The sequence below is a fragment of the Chinchilla lanigera genome, unplaced genomic scaffold (assembly GCF_000276665.1).
Source record: "Chinchilla lanigera isolate Chin_1 unplaced genomic scaffold, ChiLan1.0 scaffold00146, whole genome shotgun sequence".
Lineage (NCBI taxonomy): Eukaryota > Metazoa > Chordata > Mammalia > Rodentia > Chinchillidae > Chinchilla > Chinchilla lanigera.
In genome coordinates, this window is record NW_004955547.1 from 1,562,770 (window position 1) to 1,572,430 (window position 9,661).

At 41.4% G+C, this 9,661-nt stretch overlaps 1 pseudogene; it reads right to left on the minus strand.

Annotated features, from left to right (window-relative positions):
* Nucleotides 1-5,045: 5,045 nt before the first annotated feature.
* Nucleotides 5,046-5,586, minus strand: LOC102019740 (annotated as a pseudogene).
* Nucleotides 5,587-9,661: the final 4,075 nt, after the last annotated feature.

Genomic DNA, 9,661 nt, shown 5'->3' on the forward strand with positions numbered 1-9,661 from the left:
AAAAAGATCATACATCATAAAAAGGTAGAATTCATTCCAGGGATTCCAGGATGGTTTGTCATGCTCAAACCAATACACCACATAAACAGAAGCAAGGACAAAAATTACATGATCATCTCAGTAAACACGGAAAGAGCATTTGACAAAGTCTAACACCCATTTATGATAAAAACTCTGAACAAAAAGGAACAGAAGGCCTTCATCCCCATCTGGTAAAAGCCATCTATGGCAAACCAACAACCAACATCATACTAAATGGAGAGAAACTGAAAACTTTCCTTCTAAAATCAGGAGCAAGACAAGGGATGTCTGCTATCATCACTCCTGTTCACTATGGTTCTCAAAACATTCGCTAGAGCAATTGGATAAGAGAAAGAAATAAAAGAGATATGGATAGGAAGGAAAGAAGTTAAATTATCTTTATTTACAGATGACACGGTCCTCTACATAGAAGACCCCAACACCTCCACCGAAAGACTCCTAGAATAACCAAATTAAGTAGCATAGTAGGCCATACAGTAAACATTCAAAAATCAATAATGCCGCTGTACACCAGTAACAAACTCACTGAGAGAGAAATTGAGGAAACAATGCCTTTCACAATAGCATCAAGAAAAATGAAATATTTACCTAACCAAGGAAGTAAAAGTTCTCTACAGTGAAAACTATACCATGAAAACAGAGATCGAAGAAGATATCAGAGAATGGAAAAATAGCCCTGTTCCTGGACAGGCAGAACCAACACAATCAAAATGGCCATACTTCCAAAACTCTTACACAGATTTAACACAATCCCAATCAAAATGCCAATAGCATTCCTTGAGAAAGTAATCCTAAAATTCATACGGAACCAGAAGAGACCTAGAATAGTGAAAGCAATTCTGGACGGCAAGGGCAAGGCAGGGGCATCACCATTCCAGGCTTCAAGTTATACCACAAAGCTATGGTGATAAAGAAGAAAAGGAATTTGTGGATCAATAGAACAGAATAAAGCATGCAAAAACAACTCCAGCATACCCAGCTACATTGTCTTTGACAAAGGGGCCCAATCTTTTCTCTGCAGGAAACATAACCTCCTCACAAATGGTGCTGGGAAAACTGGCTATCTACCTGCCAAAGACTGAACCTAGACCCATATCTCTCACCATGCACTAAACTAAAATAAAAATCGATTGAAGATCTAAACATTAGAACAGAAACAATCTGGTGGGAGATAAAATAGGTAAAACACTTGAAGACAGATGTAGGTAAAGACATTCTGAACAGAACCTAGGTTGCATAAGAAATAATACCAAGAATCAACAACTGGGATTGCATTAAATTAAAAAGCTTCTGCATAGCAAAGAAAATCACCAACAGAGTGAACAGACATCCTACAAAAGGAAAAATTTTTCCCAGCTACTCCTCAAAGGACTAATATCTAGGCTATATAAAGAACTCAAAAAATTAGACCTCCCCACATATATTAATGACCTAATTAAAAAATGAGCGTTATTCATTTTAGAATAGATGCTTGCTCAGATGAAGAAGTACAAACAGCCAATAGATACATGAAAAAAAATGTTCAACATTGCTGGTTATTTGAGAAATGCATATTAAAACAACACTGAGATTCCATCGTACTCCAAAAAGAATGGCTACCATCTCAAAATCAACCAGTAACAAATGCTGGTGAGGCTGAGGGGGAAAAGGAGCACTTCTTCATTGCTGGTAGACGTGCAAACTCATACAGCCAGTATGGAAGTCGGTACGGAGATTCCCAAAAAACTAAAAATAGAAATTTGACCCAGCTATTCCCCTCCTTGGTATCTTCCCAAAAGAGTTAAGAACATTGTGTTACAGTGATACATGCATATCTATGTTTCTAGCAGCACAATTCATAATAGCTAAGTGTTGGAAGCAGCCTATATGTCCATCAGCAGACGAATGGGCAAAGAAAATGTGGTATTTGTACACAGTGGAGAACTACCCCGCCATAAAGAAGGATAAACTTGAGTCATTTGTAGGGAAACTTGAGACCATAATGTTAAGTGAAGTAAATCAGACACACAAGCATAAATATTGCATGATTTCTCTTCTACGAGAAATTCAATGTGTAAAGTGAAAGTTTAAAAAGACAGATAAGAAAAAAGAGAGAAAAAAAAGTTCTTGTAATCCAGCGTGGACAATATATCTAAAAGTATACCTTGATTTAGTATAATTGTCTTACATTTTTATGTGGTTTTTGGCCTATTTGATCGTTAATCAATATGTGTGAATATTAACTTTATAAGGACTAATGAATAAATGAATCTAATGCAGGCCAAGCAAAGGGAGTAGAGCGAAAGGGAACCAGTACAGAGGCGTACTGTGCACATGTACCAGTCCTCCGCGACGAATGCAATCACTATGTTCTGTAAACATTTACTAATTAATTTTTTAAAAGAAGAAAATGGAACAAATTAAATAAAATCTAAGAGTTAAAGAACACTGGTTGTAAAAACAAAACAAAAAATCAACCAATTTCAAAAGTATACAGTATCTTTTTTCTTTTTTTTTTTTTTCTTTTTGCTTATTGGTTGTTTTGTTTTATTCTCACAGGGGGCTCCTGGGGATTGAAGCCAGGCCCTAACACAGCCTAGGCAAACTTTCCACTACTGAGCCACAGCCCCCATGCCCAACATACAATATCTTCATGATTTTTTGGGCAGTACTGAGGATTGAACCCAGGGCCTTGTGCATTCTAGGAATATCTTACTGATCCTAAGGCAAAATTGTTAAATCAAAATTATGAAAAAAATTAATAATGGACAATTTTAAAAATCAACTATGAGAAAAAGAATTAAGGTGTGTTATGTACTAACTCCCCACAATAACTATAATCGTTATGTACTATAGACATGTACTAATAAAAGTTAAAAACAACAAAAAATTATGAGAACTTCTATCTAAAAGACAGAAAAACTTGTACCTAAAAGACCCCTTAAACCTGGGCATGATGGTGAATGCCAGCAGCCCCAGCACTCAGGAAGATAAGGCAGAAGGGCCACAAGTTTGAGGAAGGCCAGTTTACATAGAGAGTTCAAAGCCTGTCTGGAAACACACTGAAACCCCACCTCAAAAATACAAACTAGAGTCATGTGTAGTGGCACGTGCCTCTACTCCCAGCGCTCAGGAGGGTGAGGTGGAAGGATCGTCATGAGTTTAAGGCCCCTTTGAGCTACATAGTGAGACCTTGTCTTGATAAACTTAAAAAAAAAATATATATATATACATATATATATATATATATATATATATTCTCAAACAAGGTTAAAATACAAGAAATAGTGATATAGGTAGAAGACATCTACAACATGTACAAATAAAAACTACTGGTGTATAGTATCTGTCAAGGACTTCTAGAAACCAATAATAATGATGATGAAGATAAATAATCCAATAGAAATATGTGCAAATGGTACATATGATTCTCAGAAGAAACCCAAATGATATAGCTCAAAATAATACCCAAATAATATCTCCAAAACTCTATTCTACCTCTCTGGTAATCAGGAAAATGAAAATTAAGCTCACAAGGAGATACATTTCCCTTATCTAGACTAATAATAACCTAGCAGTCTGACCATTTTTAGCGTTGGTAAGAATGCTGAGAAATCAAGTCATACAGTATAAAACTGACACATCCACATTTGAAGAACAACTTGACAGTGTCTACTCAAGGTGAAAATGCACCTATTGGGCTGGGATACAGCTCAGTGGTAGAGTGCTTTCTTAGCATGGTTCATCCCCGGCACTGGAAATCACACACACACACACACACACACACACACACACACACCCCTCTATCCTCCCCGGGAGTAGCTCATTGGTAGCGAGCACTTGCCTGACACCACAGGGGAAATGGTAACTATTGATTCGGAAATCTATTTCCAGTTATAAATGAAGCCATGTTTTTTTAATCCATTAGTGTCATGAAGTTTTTTTGTTTTTGTTTTTGTTTCTGTTTTTTTCTGGTACCAGGAATCAAACTCACAACCTTGCGCTTGCCAGGCAGGCGCTATGCTGCTGAGCTAAATCCCCAGCCCCTGAAACTTTTATTTAATATATAACTGGAGAAGTGTTTTGCTGTTGTTGTTCTTTTCATTTTTTGTTTCTTGTTTCCTTTTGTTTGTGGTACTAGGGATCCAAAGGAGGTACTGATATAAAATATATTTCTCACTATGAGCTGTGAGAAATACAATTCAAATTCAATTCAAATACAGTTGTCACTTTAGCACATGGTAACATGTTCCAGGACGTTCCCTGCAACATAGTGTCTGTAGTAATAAAACATTCAAAACAATACATTTCCTACTAATTTTTTGGACAAATGCAGTCCAACAAATTGAGATACGTTCGTGTGATGGAACACCACACAGCAGCTGGAGTCAGTGAACTTATCTACACAGATGAATTTTGAAAGCAAGTGGAGGAAAAGTAAATCCTGTAGCCAGTTATGTGAATGTTAAAAACATTTAAAAATACCATATAATATTTGTAGAACGTGTGAGTATATGTAATATTCAGGCACACACGCACATGCGCGCACACGTGCACACACACACACTACATTCGATTGCTCTTCTAGAGGTCGTTCACAGTGTTGAAACAGCAAATCTGGGTATTTTTCTATACTCAGCAGGGCAGTTACCAGAAAAGGCCTACAAGCCCCTTATGGCCGCCTTCTCAGACTACTGTCATTTTTTTCCCCTCAGATCATAACCATCTAACAAATTAAAACAAAAATGAAGTCATGTAAAAATAAAAATAAAATATAAGAAAGAATCCGTGTCATCATACTGACTCTAAACTGTGCTAAAGACAAGACACTTAACTTGGTCTAACAAAGCTACAGGCATTTTGTAATGTATTCAAGGAATCAACAACTCATAAAAATAAGGACATCATAGGCAGGAACATAAAGCCTGCATCATCTCCTCCACAAAGAATTCTTCCCGGATGCCGGGTGCACAGAGCGGATGTTCGGCAGTCATGTGCTGAGGCGGCTGCACAGGCCTGCACGCTCACGTCTGCTTCAGAGGCGCAGGGATGTTGGCAGAGGCCTGCCTGAGGTAGGCCAAGGAGCCCTGCAGGATTTCCGGGGGTGGGGGGGCTTGTGCTGCACATTGATGTCCTCCAGCACCTGCTGCCAATGCCTCAGCTTTGTCAAGTGCTCCTGGACCAGTGTGTCTTTCCGCTGCAGTTCATTCCTTAGTTCTAAGACATCCTCTTTGATAACTTGCTCTGGTTTCTGGACAGACAACTGCAAACTTTTTTGTAGGAAAAAAAATCTCTCTGTCTTGCAATATCCAGAAACTTCTGGATACACTGATCAACACTTGTTCAAATTTCTTCCTGATCAGTGCCATTGACGTAATGCTGACTCACAAGAGAAGCGAAGCAAGCTTCATATGATGACTCCTACTTGTCGACCAAGGTACTGTTAGAACTTCTCGGGGCTCCAAGCGTTGCTTGAAGAAGCAAGGCCTGGCCAGGAAGTCCTGGTGGGGCACCTGGGGATCCGGGCAGTTGCCCGGAGAACATGCTGCCCAGCGGAGCCGCCATGTCTGGAGTGGCCAGAGAGGTCACTGCCTTTTTTGTCTTCTTGAGACAGGGTCTTGCTATGCAGTTCAGGCTGGCCTTGAGCTCACTTTGTAGCCTGGGCTGGCCTCAAACTCGCAAGGATCCTCCTGCCTCAGCCTCCCAAGTGCTGGGATTACAGGCGAGCACCACCACACCTGGCTCAAGCTTTGAATCTCTTATTTCAGCCTTTTAAACTTTCTTTAATGCCTTAGTTTCTTTTATTTCCATCCTTCTTGGGCTTTTTGGCATCCTTTAATTCTTCTTCGTCTTCCAAATTCTTTTTTTTTGTGCTTAAATCAAAAGCTAAACTTTCAGAGTTGCTCTCTGACTCTGGTTTGAACTTATCTTTTAGTTTCCTGGTCTTTGCTTTTTTCTCTTTCAGATCACCTGGGCTTTTCTCTTCTTTCTGCCTTAATTTTTTTCTTCCTTGGGAAGTATCTTCTTTCCTCTCTTTTGCTGATCACTATCAGAGTTTGCCTCAAGTATGCCCTTATTTAAGACAGTTTCTGAATTCCTTCTTGACTGCTTTAGCTTTGTTCTCTGCAACTTCCTTCCTAAGTTCAGGAACTTCTTTACAGTCCTCCGGATGACGTAGGGCTCCCAAGTGTCATCATCTGATGTATGTTCTTCCATCAGACTTCATACAGGATTCTACTCATGTTGGTCTCTTTGTCCAGGACCTGCTCCAGCTCACGTCCTCCCTGTCCTCCTCGCTGTCCCCTGCAGTGTCCGCCCCTTTGGCTCCCTCGTCCTCTTTGCCCACTGCTCCGACTCCTCCTTTGACTTCATGTGATTTGCTGGGTCACAACTGCCTGGTCCACAGCCAAGCACAAAGCCGAGGACAAAGCTGAGGACAACTGTCTGAGATGAACAGCCAGTGGCTCTTTGAGAGCAGCGGTGAGGGTTGGGGGGTGTTGGCCCTAATCCACTTTGGAGGCATGATGCACTCTGAGGGAAACCAGCCAATGTCTGTCACATTTTTTTTTAAGGGAAAAGAATATTATAACATTCACCTATCTTTTCTTTTGTTTTCTTTTGTTTTCTTTCTTTTCGAGACAGGGTCTTGCTATGTAGTTCAGGCTGGCCTTGAACTTGCTTCTGTAGCCCAGGTTGGCCTTGAACTCTTGGTGATCCTCCTGCTTCTGCCTCCTGAGTGCTGGGATTATAGACCTCCGCCACCACACTGGGGTCATCTATGTTTCTATCACCCCAAATAATTATTATTATTTTTTCCCTCCGAAGTACGATTCTTTTCCCTATCTCATTCCTTTTAAACATCCCCTTTATATCAAGTTACTTTTACTGCTCTGTGCACCCGGCATCCGGGAAGAATTCTTTGTGGAGGAGATGATGCAGGCTTTATGTTCCTGCCTATGATGTCCTTATTTTTATGAGTTGTTGATTCCTTGAATACATTACAAAATGCCTGTAGCTTTGTTAGACCAAGTTAAGTGTCTTGTCTTTAGCACAGTTTAGAGTCAGTATGATGACACGGATTCTTTCTTATATTTTATTTTTATTTTTACATGACTTCATTTTTGTTTTAATTTGTTAGATGGTTATGATCTGAGGGGAAAAAAATGACAGTAGTCTGAGAAGGCGGCCATAAGGGGCTTGTAGGCCTTTTCTGGTAACTGCCCTGCTGAGTATAGAAAAATACCCAGATTTGCTGTTTCAACACTGTGAACGACCTCTAGAAGAGCAATCTAATGTAGTGGTGTTTGTAGTGGATCCAGAACAGTACAGGGTGCGAATGTTTTGAAATGTGGTAAAAAAAAAGAAAAAAAAAAAAGTCAAGAGATGCGGGGTTAGTGCGGTCATGTTTCCTCAGGCTCCTTCAGTTGATGGTGGCTTTTACTTGGGCTAGTTTGTGTTTGTGTGGCGTTCGTTTGCCCACTTTGGGGAGGGTGTACTAAGAGGGTGATTGCTGAGCACTGTCATGCCCCACAGGAGCCCCGTGGGAACGAGGTGGTGTCGGGGTGGTGGGCTCTGACTGACACACCTGGGACACCTGCAGTGTGAGGGTTAACGTTTAGCCTGCTTTCTCTTTGAGCTCTGCGTCTTATTTGCTTGTGTTTCATTTTACTTGTTTGGAGCAGAGTGTCCAGTACGGAAGTTTCTCACGCATGGATTGGATTCCAGGGGACGAGGGCCCTGGGGTCGGAGGCACAGCCTGCAGTGGCCTCACTGTCCACCTCCACGGGCTGCATGTGGAGCCTCATGGTGGGGAAGGGTCTTGCCCTCTTGTTGGCTGAGGGTTTCCTCTCTTCTTACGCCACCCCTCACTAGATCCCCCCAGCACCCCACCCTCTGCTGAGCCCACACGGCGGAGGCTCAGAGGCTCGGCTGCTGTGTCCCCTCCACGCCCTGCACTGGTGCTGCTGCTCCAGCCTGGCGCTGCCTGCGGCACAGGGCCTCAGCGCCCTTTCCCCTGCAGCCCTGGGCCACAGGACTTCTCTCCCATGCCCGTGCTTGGGGCTCTTCTTTGTGTGATACAGACTTGTATTTGTCCCTTTGCCCTGGCGGCATCGTAGGCCATAGATAGGCATAATTCCCCTTGCCCGTACATGCTCCTGTATTACCATCTTTTATGTATGAGGCTTACCCCTCACTTTAGTTTGTGCTTGTGTGTAAGATATTGGGCCCACGGACCTATCATTACCAGCCTGAGCCCAACAGACCCCCTCGGTTAGAATGTATCAGAGTTAAACAAAGCTCTCACATGACAAGGTTTTAACTTGGTTATCCCACAGACTGATCAGCTTTAAATGTCTTGATGAAAAATCTAAATAAACAGGTTAAGTGTGGGGCACTTTTTTACTAGTAGAGGTGTGAAAAGATTGGAGCTGGCACGCCTGTAATTCCAGCACTCTGGGAGGCTGAGGCAAGAGGCCTGCAGGTTTGAGTCCAGCATAGGTAACTTAGTGACTGAGTGAGGCCTGTCTTAAAATTTAAAAGGGGCCTAGGTTCAATTCTCAGTACCACAGGAAAAATAAAAAAAGATTAGAAACTGGGGCACAGAGGTGTATGTCTGGAATACTAGCTACTCAGGAGGCTGGGGCAAGAAGACTGCACATTCAAGGCCATCCTGGTCAACTTGGCAGGATCCTGTCTCAGTATAAGAAGTGCTGAATGTGTAGCTCAGTGCTCAAAAGCCCCTGGGTTTCATCCTTGGAACTGAAAGGAGGTTAAAAAAAAAAAAAAAAGAAAGAAAGAAAGAAAAAAGAGACTGGTTGTGCTTGGTGCTTGTAAAACTACTTTTAATTAGGTGTATATGTTATTGTCATTTTATTATTCAGTTGAAAACTTACATGTCAAATAAAGAAGAATTTTTCCACCTTAAAAAAAAGAGAAAAAAAAAAAAAGACTAAAATAAGGGAAGATCCCAAAGAAAACAGAAAATCAAGGAAAAAAATGTTAAATCTCAGCTGGCATTTGAGTGAAGTATACTTAATGAGTGCCCTCTTCAGGAAGATGACAGTGAAGACATATTCTGCCAACAGAGAACAAAAACCAAAAGATAAAACAGGTGAGGACAAAACAAAACACAACAGGTGAGGACACAGGGCAGGACAGGATTTACGATAAACCGCTGGACACCGCCGGAAGTGCGGATGAAGATGCTGACGGCAAGACCAAAGGGAAGAAGAAGAAGCTGAGAAACCAAAAGAGGGCCTGAAGCTAGAAAACAAGAATGTGAAGAAAACTATACCTAAAAGCAAAGGAATCAAAACAGAGGCAGGAAAAACGCTTAGACAAGCTGTTGCCGCTGCACCGGCATCTGACCAAACACAGCGCAGTTCTAGATCCGCGGGGGAAGAGACAAGGCTTAGGTCATCAGACTCAACTGCGGAGGAGAAGGAGACCAAAAAGGGGGGCGGGGCCCAAAGGAAAATATCAGAAAAGGCGTGATTCAGAAAAGGCTGAAAAGAACCAAAAGGATTAAACACATGTAAGAAGTCAGAAATAATTTATTTTTTTAAAACTACATTAAAAAAATGATGCTCCTGAGACTAACGAAAAAAAGAAAAAGAAAAAGAAATACGGGACTATAAAA